The sequence below is a fragment of the Tinamus guttatus genome, unplaced genomic scaffold (assembly GCF_059628265.1).
Source record: "Tinamus guttatus ecotype Peru unplaced genomic scaffold, ASM5962826v1 Tinamus_guttatus_pri_ptg000571l, whole genome shotgun sequence".
NCBI classification, from domain to species: Eukaryota; Metazoa; Chordata; class Aves; order Tinamiformes; family Tinamidae; genus Tinamus; species Tinamus guttatus.
The window spans coordinates 172810-188876 of NW_028289105.1; the positions used below are offsets into that span (position 1 = coordinate 172810).

The following is a 16067-nucleotide window of genomic DNA, read 5'->3' on the forward strand; positions in this document are numbered from 1 at the left end:
CGGCGGTGTCCCTTTCCGCTGTTTTCCATGTCCCCAGTTCCCTCATGTCCCAATGCTCCCCTTGCCAGGACCCCCTTACCCTGGTTTCCCCGTCACCCTGATCCCACCACACCCCTGTATCCCGGTTCCGCTTCCCCCGATGGCTCCGGTTTGCAAGTGTAAAGTTTTCAGAATACTGTATTTTCAGAAGGAAGAACATGTCAGCCAGGGCATTAGCTTAGGTTGAAAATTTGTCTTATTCCTTTTCTCTTACCAGTATGTTCTTTTAAGCTCCATGTCCAAGCCCACCCCATTCCCAGGAGACTCAAAGATGCAATTCTCTTAGAGGTGAGGCACTTCTCCATTCTGCTGTACCTCTTCTAACGACAAGAATGGGCAGCCTATAGGGACATATCTTACACTTATGAACCAGCATTCAGGTGATCAAGCTGGCGCCGACACAAGCACCCTTGCTCAAACCTTCAGAAAAAACATTATTATCCACCCACAGCAACTTGAGAGAAAACGACAGGAGCTTTTAGGGCCTGTGTTCCACATCCTTCATACATCTAATGGCTGCATCATGTGATTTCCTCAGCAGCTTGGCATACTGCACTTCTGCTTTCTCTTCACAGGACACCGCATCACCCATGAGTCCAAATTCACTGGCTTGAGCTCCCAGTGCTATCAGGATAAAAGTGGGTCAATGTGTAGGGCACATTAAAGAGGTACTTGAAGAAGAAGCTTTATTAGGTTAAGGGATGCAACAAGAAAAATGGATCAAATTTAATTAAAGCTACTTTAATGCTATTCCTTTGAATCACATTTAGTCCAGACACAATGGTAAAGGAGTGTGTTTTACATACCTTCAACTAGTTGACTGTGTTAAATAAATGCCAGTTTCCAGACAACTTTTAGGTCACAAATTTGTTTGACCTATGGTACAAAAGGGGACAAGAAGCTCTGCAACTTGAGTTTAACTCCTAGTGTCTGTCTCATCTCAGATTACAGAGCAACATTAAACAACTTTAGATAAAACACTTCTCAGGAGTTGGCCACAACGACAGAAGGGTTTCCTGCTTCCCACTGTGCCTCACACAGTGAGCATCACTTCATTGCAAAGACCACAAGGCAAGAAAACCCACAATTCTTGCGGGAGCCACTTTAAATACATGTATCCCGCTCTCTGAGGCAGAAATTAGTTTCCAACTCCAGGCTGGTGACAAAGAGTCTTTGCAAGCCAGATGGAGAGGGTTAAATGTTCAGGGATTTCTCTCCCTCTTTATAAGACAGTTGATGGACCTCATGGCCAACCCTTTGGAAGGAGCTCCTTTGTTTCAGGGCTCCCTTGGTGCTAAACTTACTTCTTTCAGCAACCTCTGGAAAGTTCAGATAACTTTCATCCTCATAGGCTAGGCCCTGCAAGCCAGCTGATACTGAAACTTCTCAGCACCTGCGTTTGCTCTACAAGCAAACAACTGTGGTTGCAAAACGTTGGGCTGCTGGATGGAGAGCTGCTGTATACTGAATTTGCTGAAATGCCATTCTGCTCGTGCACAGTTATTACAAGTACAAGGACAATAATCAGGCAACAGTGGAGACAATAGCTCCACAGATTCAATTTTGACTGAAGAGACATGCTCGTTAATTATGGCAATGGAGGAGAATTTTCTGAAGTTCTTGGGGCACAGAGATGTGTAGAAATGACAAAGTTCTGCCTCCTGTCCTGTTTCCTGGGTAGAAGACTAAAGTGGTCAGCAGCCACCTCTACCACATTCAGGAGGGTTTACCATACTTGGGAGTTACTTTTATTTACTAGCACTTTGGCAGCTCATTGTCTTTGCTGGAATCCTTTCCAACTATTCTCACCCATAAAAACAACTCTCCAATAAAACCTACATCCTCTCCTCGCCCATCTTTTCAGGCCGAGCAAAGTGATTTCTTTACCCAGCTGACATCTACACTCTTTCTCTTCTTCACTTCCAAGGTGTTTTTGCAGTGACTTGAGGTCTGTGATTTCATCATCTTGACTCAGGCAGCTATTATACAGAGTTGGTGAAAAGCAGTAGCGGCACCTTAGCCTGCGTTGCACTGCTCCAACACTTGTGGGATATGGGCAATCCATAGGGGAAAGGCTGAAGCTGAAAAACTTGGGGCAACAAAAGCGAACAGTTGTGTCATATGAAGAAGATAAGATTTCCACTTTGATTTCATTAACTATAGGAATCGATTGACTCAACAGATGAATTTATTGCTCTGCAGATTGCTGCTATAAAGCTTCATCTGATTCTGGGGACTTTTTTTTTTTTTTTTACTCTTTTGCATTTACATTTCCATTCCTAATTTTTGCTTTTTGTCTGAAACAAAATAACTTCTCTAAAACAAATGCACTAACGCTAGAGAAAGGATGAATCCTGACAAGAGAAATCTGCAAATGCAGCCAACACCTACCACACACCTCCACTAGCTTACGGCAAAAGACGAAGACAAGAGAAGCCAATCCAGAGTGCTCCCTTGCGGCCATCACAGTCCTTACCTGGCTGTAACTGCTGCTCAGCGAGATTAAAGCCCTGCTGGAAGAAGCGTCACTGCTTCACAGAGCCTGCAGCTGAAGGCTGTGGCCTGGGATACGACCCGAGGCAAAGCTGAGACTGCCCGGGGGGGCAGCTTGGGCTGTAACTCAGCACGCTTTGACCCTGGATCACAGGAGGAGGCCTAGAGGAAGGGACTTGCTTCCCTGCCAGGTTGTGCACTGGAGCTATTTGTACTGCTTCAAGAAGCAGAAAAACACAATTAGCACTGCACATGCAGCAGCCTCAAACTCTCCTCCTTCCTCTAAATGCACAGCAAAACACAGACATGCAGCTTTCTCTGAATAAAATGCAACAATGCTAAAAAGCCCTCTTCCCAGCTCCATGCAGAGGTCACAAATTCCTTGTCCTGCTTCACGGCGAGCCTGTCTGACTGCTCTTTAGCAGCCCACTATCTCCTCCTTTTTATGGCTTGTTTCCTCTTCAGTTCTCCCCTCAAATGCTCACCAATTTAGCATTCCTGTTTTGAATTTTAATATGCTGCCAGTAATTCAGATGTGTTCAGACAAAGGAGTTGAGAATTGCGCTTGATCAAGATACCAACTTAAAAGAAAGAAGATAAACAGGCATTTATGATACATACCTGCATCCTGCATCCCTGGAAGGATCTGCTGCTTACAAGTCGTGACCAAGGTAGTTGATGCCAGCGTGTATCTGAAATACAACCAGAACTCAAAGAAGGCATTCAGGCTGAACAAGGATGCAAGTGAAAGCTCTAGAATAAAGAAAAAATATTTTTATCATGCTAGATGACAGGAGCATGCCACAGCACTTAGCTATATTATTTGAAAAAAAATTATAAAAAAAGGTTTAAAAACACATAAAAAAACGCTGTTATTGTAAGTGCTACCAATAACTGCCAGTCTGAGGACAGAGGTAAGGCTTCTTACTTATGCACTCATCTCCGCATTTGGCTCACTCTTCCTCCTTTTCATCCTCTGATAGGATTTGATACAGCTACTTTGGAGTCTGCTCATTTGAATGAAACTTAAATTATCTAGAAATGTCACGTAGCCCCACAACACAGCCACTAAGAGACTCTTACCTGTCACTACAATGAGGAAATTTCTACAGCATGAAGACGTGTAAAAGAAAATACAACAAAGTTTTTTCTCAACTTCCCCAGCAAGAATATTTCCCCAGCAAGAATATTTCCCAGAAGTGTGAAATATTCCCTCATCCCCAAACTCATTTATGGGCAGTGACAACTCAGCATATCCCACCGCCTGTGCCAGCAGGGAAAAGGGCCTGGATGGGAGGTTACAGGAAGTGCTGTGGCCAGGGGTGAGAGTGATGGAAGAGGGAAAAAAGCTTGGGGAACAGTCCCATCTATGCTGCCCATGAAAATAACACTGAGAAGCTGATGGGGAGCAAGGCAAGGACCGTGTTTGCCCACATGCAGTGAGTGCCTCCTCTGGCAGCCAACCTGCATCAAATCATGCAGACGATAAGCAACCAGGGACAGCAGTTGCATGCATGCTGCAATGGATCCTGCAAAATCCTTCCTTGCTCTCCCACTGTTCTCTGAGTCCACATACATTTTACCCTTTCCGTGTAGAATTTTTTCCTAATATCTAACCTGAACCTGTCCTGGCACAACTTGAGGCCAATTCCTCTTCTCCTATTGATAGTTGTTTTGGAGAAGAGACAGACCTCCTGCCTGTCCCGATCCAGTGTCGGGGGAGGTTTTGATAAGATCCCAAGAGTGAGATTTAAGACACAAATGAGGTCAAATGCCGTACAACCTTGTAAACTTTATTCTCATAAGCGCAATAGGACAGAGAGAAGAAGGAAAAAAGAAAGAAGGATAAGCAAGCAAGCGGAAGAGAGAGATGTAGCAGGATTACAGTTACCACCACCACCAGTCCAGCTAAGTGTCGTTGGCTCTGCTTTGGTGGAGGCACAGGTGCCTCGGTGCTGGTGATGTCCTGCATGCACCCTGGTGCAGGTGATGTTCCACACACCTCGATGCAGGTGATGTCCCGGGAAAGAAGCTGTGCACTCCAGAAGAAACCACACACATCTGGGAAGAAGCTGCTGCACGCTCCCCCCGGGCAGGGAATACGCAGTGCTCTTATGTCCCTGTTCTTGCGGAGTCCGCCTCCCTTCTCTGCCTGCTCTGGTGCTCCTCTTCCCCCAACATGAGTGCCAGCCCTGCTCCATAGACACTGCTGGGCATTGTTTGGGCCTCGTGTTAATCTCACAGTCCTCCCAGAGGTAGAGTGCCAAGGTCAAGAAGTAGGTAATTGTGGGGAGACGAAACACCTGGAGCTGACATCATGGTTTTCCCTGAGCCAAGGCCAAGGAGTTATGGCAACAATGTCGAGGCAAAAGACAATTCAAAACAGTCTCTTACACTGCCTCACTACAACTTTCTTTCAGGTAGTTGTAGAGCGCAATAAGGTCTCCCTTGAACCTCCTCCAGACTAAATACTCCCAGTTCCCTCGTAAGGTTTGTGCTCCAGCCCCTTCCAACTTTGTTGCCCTTCTTTGCACACACTCCAGTGCATCAATGTCTTTCTTGTAGTGAGAGGCCCAAAATTAAGCACAGTATTTGAAGGACAGCCTTACCAGCACCGAGCAGAAGGTACAATCACTCCCTTAGTCCTGCTGGCTACATTATTCTTGACACTAGCCAGGATACTGTTGGTCTTCTTGACCACCTGGGCACACTGCTGGCTCATGTTCAACAGCCGTCAGACAACACTCCCAGATCCTTGTCTGCTGTGCAGCTCTGCAGCTGCTCTGCCCGAAGCCTGTAGTGTTACATGGGGTTGTTGTGACCAAATGCAGGACCCAGTACTTGGCTTTGTTGAATCTCCTACAGCTGGCTTCAGCCCATCAATCCAGCCCGTCCAGATCCCTCTCTGTGAGTGAGGGGGAGCTGGGGACCAGCAGTGTCAACTGCCAGCTGTGTGGATCCTGAGAAGGAGGATCAAGCTCCTCCCCTGCTTTGGTGCAAGGCAAAGTTTTGGCAGGGGCAGGGGGACAGACGAGTGTGAGCCACATGGGGCACTGAGGAAGGCTTTGCTGTTGGGGTGACAGAGGAGAAGGGCCTCTGCAACCAGGAGACCCCTGGCTCATGGGAGAGCATGCTGGGGAGGCCATGCTCCCCCGAGGGAGATGGTCCTACTCCCCAAGGCATGCTCCCCACTTCTGCTCCTGTGAGGAGATGTCCCATCAGGAGTCCTTGGGCATGAGACACTGAGCTGATGGACCCACTCTCTGACAATGCTAGAGCTGCAAGATGTTTTGCATCACCAGGAAGCCAGAGCTGAGAGAGCTCAATGCCAGCACCTGTAGTAGCAGATTGTCCCATGGAGTCCAGGGTTTGCAAGGGAGCAGAAAAGTTTGGAACACTCCTTCCTTCCTGGGGCTCTCTTACATCAGGGGAGCTGCTGCACTGTGACCAGTCTGGGAAGGGAAGAAGGCTTGATGGTGGGAAAGTAAAGCTGTGATCCTGTCCTGGTTTGGATCTTACGCTCCTCTATCCATGCAGGGTAGCCAGTTGAGAGTCCTCTGCACATTCAGGGAGAAGAAATATGCTAGCAGTTGTCATCTCTTTGCAAGGTGGTGTCATCTCCTGGACACTCATGGTGAAGAAACGCTATAGCATTTTACCAGGGACAAGCAGCATACCTTAGTCAGTTGCACTAATTGCAAGAGGCTAATTACAAAGCTTATGCCCCATAACAATTGTGCCACTTAATGGTGGATGTTGTTAGCACAAAGATCTTGCACTGGTGAATAAAGTTTATTGGTTGACCCCCTATGGATTATTTTACTGTCTCCCTTAACAAGCTAGCAGGACACCGTGTCATTGTGGGCATCAGGTTCTACCTTCTCATGTTGTCTGTGGAACAGCTGGGATCTTGAAAAATAAGTCAAGACCCATCTTTAGAGCTATGGGGAGAGGAGGAATACCATCTGTAAGAGCATGAGGTCAAGGATTGACAGCAGGCAATAATGTTACACTAACCCTAAAATGATTGCTCTCTGACCTAGTGAAAGACAAATTCAAAGGAGGAAGGCTTAAAACTACGCAAGGCCTTTGTTACAATGACAACGCAAAAGAAAGTTGGTGGGGATTGCACAGGTGAGGGACACTCAAATAATACCTTTATGCCATTCTCTTGTCCTTCCTAAAGCCTTGAATGAAAATAGGTGGCTATCTATAGTTGCAGGAGACAGCTTGCACTGGACACTTAACGAAATTAGTAAATGCTGCACCTACTGGCTATCCAATCAAGGATGGACCTGCCCTACCATGCCTAGTGCTTCAAAATTATGCAGTGTGAAACATTTCTATGGTACCTGCATCGGGCAGAGCACCTGTGATAATAAGACATGCGTGATTTTGGATGCGTGTGTGTATGTGCCCTCAGTGCTATTCTTTTTGAAAATGGTGTTAATCTGGACCTGGCAACCTTTCCCACTGCAATGGGACATCTGTTTTTGACCAAATTACCAAGCAGATTTAGTAGTTAGCTGCTCATATGACTGAACAAAAACTGTCTTTCTTTGCACCATTTAATACTTCCATGCAGAACAGTCAGAGTAACATTCCATGAACTAGACAACTTTCTCAGCTAATTCTCAGATTGCTTCAAGGCTTAATAGAGAATCAGCATTTGCCCAGGTTGCGCCACTCTCTTAAAGCTTTGGGTGAAAAGAAGCTCAAAATGAGACTGTCCCAGGTACCTTGAGGATTTGATTCATTCATAGGAGAATGTACTGAGGGCGGCAACTTGACGGGGAGCAGCTTAGCCCATTTTACTGATCTCGATGATACTGTATTAAGAAGCATTTCAGTACAGAGGAGCTCTTGAGAGAGTCTTCAAACAAGACCGGAAAGAGTAAGGAAGATTTGAGAGTGTGGAAGAGCTATGTGCCATCGGTCCCAACTACTAAGAGAATTTGGCATTAGGCTTCTGAAAGGGGCTAATGTACAATGAAGAGTAACATACTGTGACTGAACACAAGTGCTCCCCAACCTGGGCGCATGCATTCCACTGAGGTGCCTAAACAAGGAATCCGAGAGTGACTCTCCAGCCCGCTCCTCCTGCAGACACACACGCTCATCCTTCCCACAGCTGTTGGAGCATCTCCTTCTGCTCCTGCTGACCTGCCTGTCCCCAGGAGGACATCGAGACAGGTGCGCCCTGGCTTGATGACCATCGCCTAAAGGAACAGGGGACTGGTGACAAGCTGGTTGTCCACCTCAGTTCAGGGAGCAGGAATGATGCTGATTTTTGCAACACTGTCTCTGTCAGGGGATTAAGGTCCCAGCTGCCAGGCCTATATTCCCTCACCTCCAACATACAGTCAGACTAGCGAGGAACCACCACTCTCTGCATCGTATTGTCAAAACATGCAACTTCTATGGTGCTGCTCCATGCCCAGAGAACTCTTTCCCCTTCTCCCCTGGCAAAGATGATGTGCCTCCCAAGCATCGAGTGCATCCCACTCTCCCTGAACCTGGGATAGCCAAAAGCTTTGTGCCAGCGGCAGAGCTGTAGCCCCTCTGGCGACCTGCAAGCTCTGCCTCTTTATGGGACCAGCACACCATGACCCTGATCCCAGCCATCCAACCGCACCCCAGCAGCTCACTACTCACTGCCCACATGTTGTGGCAGCAGGACCTTCAAGGCTACAGCCAGATATATGGTCAGGAGGAAAAGCATCCTCTGGTCAGCCCCACCAGGATCTCCATCCTTCTCCTCCCATCTCTCCAAGGGGGCAATGCAGGGGACACCTAGGCAAAGTCAGGCCACCCGCCTAGGGCTGGAGGTGGAGGGTTACGCAGTAGAGAAAAAAAGGCAATGGCAGCAACAGATATCTCAGGGCATTGTGGACATCTCCCCTGCCACCCCATATCTGCAGAATGTTATGGACAGAACACTTTTGTCAGTGCAATCACCCCTTGCTTCACAAAATGGGCCTTCTGTGTTTCATGTGGGCAGGAAGTCAGCATGGCCATCTGGCTGACTCCATGGAGAGGCAGGGGGCTGGGACACGCTTACGAGTCTGGAGACCTAACACGCAGGAGTCACTTTGCTGACTAGGTGAGAGCCACCTTCCTCCTCATCTGGCCCAGCATTTCTGCCCTGAACACAGAGAGCTGGAAGGACACAGCTTTGGTGGACTAAGGGCACTTTTCCACTCTCACCAAAACAGGCCTGACTGGCTGGACTGCCAGGCAAGGTGTGGTGGGGAATGGCTGCCACTGCCGAAGCTGAGTGGAAATGCAAGCTTGCTTCACGGGGCCAGACTTGTGGCAGGATGGCTCGAGTTGGCAGCACAGGCAGCACAAAGAGGTTTGCCTGTCCAGCTCCGTGCCCACGAGACCTTCTCCCCTCTCTGGCCAGGGAGCTGTGGATGAATGCGGCCGATGAATGTTCCCGGATGTTTGATCATGTAGTCACAGTGATCAGCTGCCGTGACAAACACTGGGAGATTGCCACCATCTGTCTTCATCAATGTGGGCATGGTGGTAAGCGGTGTCTCTGGGCAGAGCCTGCACACACTGGGCTCTCTATCCCATGGGCAGGGGGCAGACTGCAGCTCAGTGGGCCTGGGCTCCTGTCCCACAGGAGCTGCATTCCCCTCAGTCACCCAAACCTGGGTTCATTTCCACCAGAGGGTCATTTCTGATGGCCAACTATTCATAACCATTTGCAAGTCATGCAGCCCTGGGCCCATTCTCCACTCAAACGTTTCACAAATGTCTCAAACTGAGACTCTGCAGGAGGTTCAGAGGATTCAGGGAGTGCTGTTGGCTCTGATAGTCAGTCAATCTGCAACTGGCTCTGATAGTCAGTCAGTCTGCAACTGGGTGTGTTTCAGCTGCTGAACTGCATGGACTTTGAGCAGGAGATTGATGAGGATGTCCTGGGTTTCCTGCAATTGCATCTGCACAACTAGAGGTTGGTGATGCACAAGATGGTGATCACAGGCCTCATCACTGTCTGAAAGATAGCAAATAGTGCACAGGGGGCAACTGGGTAGTGGCTTGGAGGTGGAGAGTAAGGCAGTGGAGGGAAAGGCAGTAGCAGGATTTGAGAGCTCAGGGATCTGCAGACACCTTCCCTGCTGCCCCGTATCTGCAGAGTGTTATGGACAGAGCATTTGTGCCAGTGCAGTCATGTCTTGCTTCATCAAAGGGGCCTTCTGAGTTTTGCCTAGGCCAAAAGTCCGCAAGGCCAGCTGCTCACACTCCTGCAGAGACTGCAGGGTGCTGACAGCAACTTCCGCACTAAGGCCCTCACCATCCTCAGCCACATGCTCAGTCTCTTGAACAGGAAGAGCGATACTGCTGTGGGCTGCAACTTGCTGGGGAGCTCTGCCCACTCTTTGATGATGTAGGGCTAGTGGGAAGGTTGGGCACTCTGATGGCCTGGCTGTGCAGGCATAGGTGCAAGGCCCAGGGATGGGACCTCATGGCAGGGCAGCCCATTTGGGGGACCTTGAGCAGATGGGATGCGCCCAGGAGCTGATGACAAGGGCTGGTCCCCATCTCCTCCTCCACATATCTGCCAGGGATGCTCCTGTGTGAATTGTCCAGTAGGCGATTGGTGGGAGAGCCAGCAGGGCCAGAGCAGCCCTTCCATGCACACTCACCTCAATGCCTTGCATCTCCCAAAGTGCACCATTTTAGAGGAACCCAGCACGTTGCACATCTTGGGGCATCTTGTGGCCATTTTGTGCTGGTGGTGGATCTGGCCCACAGCGCACTGGGGCAAAAGAAGAGGGACAACCAATCATCCACCACTCTGACCCCTTTGTTCACTGTGGCTTGTGGCATCCACTGCTGAGCTGCTCCCATCTTCCTTCCAGCCATCTCAAGATGTTGGAATTCGATATACTGCGAGGAGGAAACTAGGCAAAAAGTAGGATTGCAACCCTGGATTTCAAGAGAAATAACTTTAACCTCTTCAGGGACCTACCTCCAGGGCCCTAGAAGGAAAGGGAGTCCAGGATAGTTGGCTAATATTCACGTACTACTTTGTCCAAGCTCAGGATTGGTGCATTCCTACAAGAAAGAAGTGATGCGAGGCAGGCAGGAGACCTGTGGATTGGAAGGAGCTCGTGGTAAAATTTAAGCAGAAAAAGAAAGAAAACATCATGTGGAAGAAGAGTAAGACCATTTGAGAGGAATAAAGGCACACTGTCAGAGAATGCAGGGATGCATCAAGGAAGGACAAGGCTTGTTTGGAATTAAACTTAGCAAGAACCGTAGGGGAAAACAGGAAGGGCTTCTACAAATACACCAGCAGCAAGAAGAAGACATGGGAAAATGCAGGAACAAGCATGAAAAAGATCACAGTGCATTCATGCCCACTGACATTACAAAACCAATACATGGACAGCAGAGCAACCACTGCACACATGCAGGCTATATTACTCCATCTCCCGAGTAAATAGGAATGGCTGAATACTTCATCCCAGAAGATTCTGTTGACTTCATTAACAGAAGAGCATGGAACGCAGGGCAGAGGGTGTACTTAAAGTTTCTAAAGAGAAAGCAGGATGAAGGCATTTTCCGTTTTCTTCCTTTTTTTTTTTTTTTTTTGTTGTTCTTTGTTTTGTGGAGGGATGGGCAGGGCGCATAGCTTGCGCATTACGTTTTTCCTGCCACAGTGCAGAGAAAGCCCTCCTGCTGCAGCCACAATCCCTCAAGCAGTGGCTAAGACTAGACTGAGTGCAGCCCTGCTGCTTCCTCACTCGCAGCCCAGCTTCCCGAGGCCTTGCGAGGCATTGAAGCCATCGAGCCTCTGGCTGTCCTCAATGACCTTCGGCGTAAGTCCTTTCACTGGGCCTTCTCTGTAGAAAGGCCCACATGTTGAGAGGCCTATTTCATGGGTGCAATGGGTTTGGAGAGCTTTTGTTTGTTTGTTTGTTTGTTTGTTTTTTCTGTGAGGAAAGGGAATTTTTAGCAAACTTCTATATGTCTTCTTTTACCCCTTTCTATGAGATAAGCCTTGTATAACGCTTTTATTCACTAGGAAGAGGTGAGCGTTTCTGCTTCGGCAGACAGGAAGATGATCACGAATTCCTACGTTACACCCTGGCTGCTATGCACGTTGATAATTTGAACGGATGCACTGAGTAAGCAGAACCAACTTATCCTTTAAGTGTTCTCTAGAACTTTAGGACCCTTCATTTGCTACCCTACGTGACAGCCTTTGCCCAGGGTTTTCACAGAAAAGAAAAGCTCTTTGACCATAGAGCAAACTCTCTGCTTGGGCTCTTGGGAGTGACGATGATAACATTTTGTTTCCAGCTTGGACACCTTGTTGCAAGGCACCACGGTCATCCGTGAAATATTTGGAGGATTCCTAACATCCACAGGTACTTTTTACGACTCTTAGTGCCCTCAGAAGTGTGCCTTTGTGCCTGTTTGTTGCAAAGAGCTTCCCTCAAGTACTGGCTCTTGGTAATGAAGATGGAGCAAGTGAGTGTCCTTCGTGTTTTGTGAAATGTTTCTGTTTGCATTGCAGTAACGTGTCTGAGCTGCCAAGCCGTTTCAGAGTCCTCTGAGGCGTTCCTCGACATCGCTTTGGAGATAAAGGTAAGAGGTTGTGGAATTCTGGCCGACGATGTCTTTGAAGGTGCTGAGATTTTGAGCTTGGCTCTCCCCTTTTGTGACTTTCCCACCTCGTCAGACTTCCCTTAGGAAGACCTCACTGGTCACAGCAAAATCGTGGGGTGATGGATGGCTGGGGGCTCTGCACACATGCTCATCCTGCCAGGCTTCCTCAGTACTGCCTCTGTACACTGCCAGTTGCTATACGATGGCTTTACTAGTAGTTTGCTATGGTTTTGGTTTGGGTTTGGTTTTTTTCTTTTCTTTTCTTTTCTTTTCTTTTCTTTTCTTTTCTTTTCTTTTCTTTTCTTTTCTTTTCTTTTCTTTTCTTTTCTTTTCTTTTCTTTTATTTTCTTTTCTTTTCTTTTCTCTTCTCTTCTCTTCTCTTCTCTTCTCTTCTCTTCTCTTCTCTTCTCTTCTCCTTTCCTTTCCTTTCCTTTCCTTTCCTTTCCTTTCCTTTCCTTTCCTTTCCTTTCCTTTCCTTTCCTTTCCTTTCCTTTCCTTTCCTTTCCTTTCCTTTCCTTTCCTTTCCTTTCCTTTCCTTTCCTTTCCTTTCCTTTCCTTTCCTTTCCTTTCCTTTCCTTTCCTTTCCTTTCCTTTCCTTTCCTTTCCTTTCCTTTCCTTTTTGTCCTTTCTTACTCCTACAAAGCTAACTTCATTGTGCACCACCACAGACAGGTAGCTCTTGGTAGCCCAGTACTTAGAGACAACCTTTCCAACAAGGCTTTCTAGCCTGATAAGGCTTTTCAAGATGCTCAAGCACAGTCAGTGTTCAGCACACTCTCCTTCAGCTCCCCTCTCCCTAGTGTGCGCTGCTTCACAGGAGGATTCCCAGGTGTTAACGAGGGAGGCCCCGTAGCAAGAGGGGAGTCACAGGTTGGGATCCAGATTCTGGGATCTCAGTGCCCTACTTTCTTCCTCATGCAGGCAGCCTCCTCTGTCCCCAGCGCTCTCAAAGAGTTTGTGAGAGCGGAGCTGCTGGAAGGTGAAAATTGCTACCAGTGCAGCAAGTAAGATTCTGCCTAATGCCATCCAAATCGGAGCTTCATCCTGGCCGAACCTGTGGCCTGTCTCAAAGCACAAGTTCTCCTTTGACTTAATGCACAAAGAAGGGCATGAGAGGCAGCCTTTGGTTGTGCAGCTCACAGCCTGAACTCACCCGAAGCTTGCAAAGCGTCCGCTTGCTTCTCGAAGCGGAACCTTTCCCATTCTCTGCAACTAGCTGGCAATCTTTGTGCTCGCTTGCAATCTCTGCAACTAGCTGGCAATCTTTGTGCTCGCTTCGGCAGCACATATACTAAAATTGGAACGATACAGAGAAGATTAGCATGGCCCCTGCGCAAGGATGACACGCAAATTCGTGAAGCGTTCCATATTTTTTTTCCTGGGAAACCTGTGGCCTCTGTTGCTTCCCTGAAATGCCTGTATACCAATGCGCGAAGCATGGGGAATAAGCAGGATGAACTGGAGATCTGTGTGCGGTCCCAGCGTCATGATCTCATCGGAATCACAGAGACGTGGTGGGATAGCTCGCACGACTGGAGCGCTGCCATGGAAGGCTATGTGCTCTTTAGGAAGGACAGGCTGGGAAGGCGAGGTGGTGGAGTTGCTCTTTATGTGAGAGAGCAACTGGAATGCATGGAGCTCAATCTGGGAGTCGAGGATGAGCGAGTTGAGAGCTTGTGGGTAAGGATTAGAGGGCAGGCTAATGTGGGAGACACTGTGGTGGGTGTCTGCTACAGGCCACCTGACCAAGACAAGGAGGTTGATGAGGCCTTCTATAGGCAGCTGGATGTTGCCTCACAGTCACAGGCCCTGGTTCTCATGGGGGACTTCAACTACCCCGACATCAACTGGGAGGACAACACAGCCAGGCATAAGCAGTCCTGGAGGTTCCTGCAGAGCGTCGACGATAACTTTTTGACGCAGGTTGTGGAGGAGCCGACGAGGAGAGGTGGGCTACTGGACCTCGTGCTATCAAATAGGAAGGGCCTAGTAGGAGATGTTAAGGTGGGGGGTACCCTCGGCTGCAGTGACCATGAGTTGGTGGAGTTCAGGATTCAACGAGGAGGAAGCAGGGCTGTAAGTAGCCTTGCGACGATGGACTTCAGGAGGGCCAACTTTAGCCTCTTCAGAGACCTCCTCGGTAGAATCCCATGGGCTAGTGCTCTAGAAGGAAGGGGGGCCCAAGAGAGCTGGTTAGTTTTCAAGCGGCACTTCCTCCACGTCCAGCAACAGTGCATCCCTGTGTGTAGGAAGGGAGGCAGAGGGGGCAGGCGACCTGCGTGGATGAGCCGGGAGCTTGTGGCAATGCTCAAGCAGAAGGCAGCGGTATACAGAATGTGGAAAAAAGGACAGGCCCCCTGGGAGAAATACAGGAATGTAGTCAGGGAGTGCAGAGATGCGACAAGGAAAGCTAAGGCACGTCTGGAAGGCAAGCTGGCAAGGGACGTTAAAAATAACAAAAAAAAATTCTTCAAATACATTAACAGCAAAAGGAAGATCAGGGAAAACGTAGGTCCGCTGGAGGACGGGATGGGCACCTTGGTTACAAATAACACAGAAAAAGCAGAGTTGCTCAATGCCTTCTTTGCTTCGGTGTTTACCAAGGGCAGCCCTTTAGAGCCCCAGGCCCTAGAGACAAGAGAAGAAGCTGGTGGAGAGGAAGACTTGCCCTGGGTAGAGGAAGATTGGGTCAGAGAGCACCTAAGGAACCTCGATACCCACAAATCCATGGGCCCTGATGGGATGCACCCCAGAGTGCTGCGGGAGCTGGCAGATGCCATAGCTAAGCCGCTCTCCATCATCTTTGAAAGATCCTGGAGAACGGGGGAGGTGCTGGAAGACTGGAAGAAGGCCAATGTCACGCCAGTCTTCAAAAAAGGCAAGAAGGAGGACCCAGGCAACTACAGGCCAGTCAGCCTCACCTCCGTCCCCGGAAAAGTGATGGAACGGCTCATACTGGCTGTTGTCTCCAGGCACATGGAGGACAAGAAGGTGCTCAAGAGTAGTCAGCATGGATTCACCAAGGGGAAATCTTGCCTGACTAACCTGATAGCCTTCTATGATGAAACGACCGGCTGGATAGACAAGGGGAGAGTGGTGGATGTCGTCTATCTCGACTTCACCAAGGCTTTTGACACCGTCCCTCACAACATCCTCCTCCTAGGCAAGCTCCAGAAGTGTGGGATAGATGAGTGGACAGTGAGATGGATTAGGAACTGGCTGGATGGCAGGGCCCAGAGAGTGGTGATCAGCGGTGCAGAGTCTAGTTGGAGGCCTGTGGCTAGTGGGGTCCCCCAGGGGTCAGTCCTTGGTCCAGTCCTGTTCAATTTATTCATCAATGACCTGGATGAAGGCACAGAGTGCTCCCTCAGCAAGTTTGCTGATGATACCAAACTGGGAGGAGTAGCCGATACCCCAGAGGGCTGTGCTGCCATCCAGAGGGACCTGGACAGACTGGACAACTGGGCGGTGAAAAACCTCATGCAATTCAACAAGGCCAAGTGCAAGGTCCTGCACCTGGGGAGGAATAACCCCAGGCACCAGGACAGGCTGGGGACCGACCTTGTGGAGAGCAGCTCTGCAGAGAAAGACCTGGGTGTCATGGTGGATGATAAGTTGACCATGAGGCAGCAGTGTGCCCTCGTGGCCAAGAAGGCCAATGGAATCCTGGGCTGAATTAAGAAGAGCATCTCCAGCAGGTCGAGGGCGGTGATCCTGCCCCTCTACTGAGCCCTGGTGAGGCCGCATCTGGAGTATTGTGTCCAGTTCTGGGCTCCACAGTACAAGAGGGATGTGGAGCTGCTGGAGAGAGTCCAGCGCAGGGCTAAAAGGATGATCAGGGGCCTGGAACATCTGCCCTATGAGGAGAGGCTGAGGGAGCTGGGCCTGTTCAGCCTGGAGAAGAG

At 49.1% G+C, this 16067-nt stretch overlaps 1 non-coding gene across 1 annotated transcript; it reads left to right on the forward strand.

Annotated features, from left to right (window-relative positions):
* The first annotated feature begins 13429 nt into the window (after positions 1–13429).
* LOC148592524 (U6 spliceosomal RNA) lies at positions 13430–13536 on the forward strand. Its single transcript, XR_015913923.1, has one exon. It is a non-coding gene; the product is annotated as a U6 spliceosomal RNA (small nuclear RNA).
* Positions 13537–16067: the final 2531 nt, after the last annotated feature.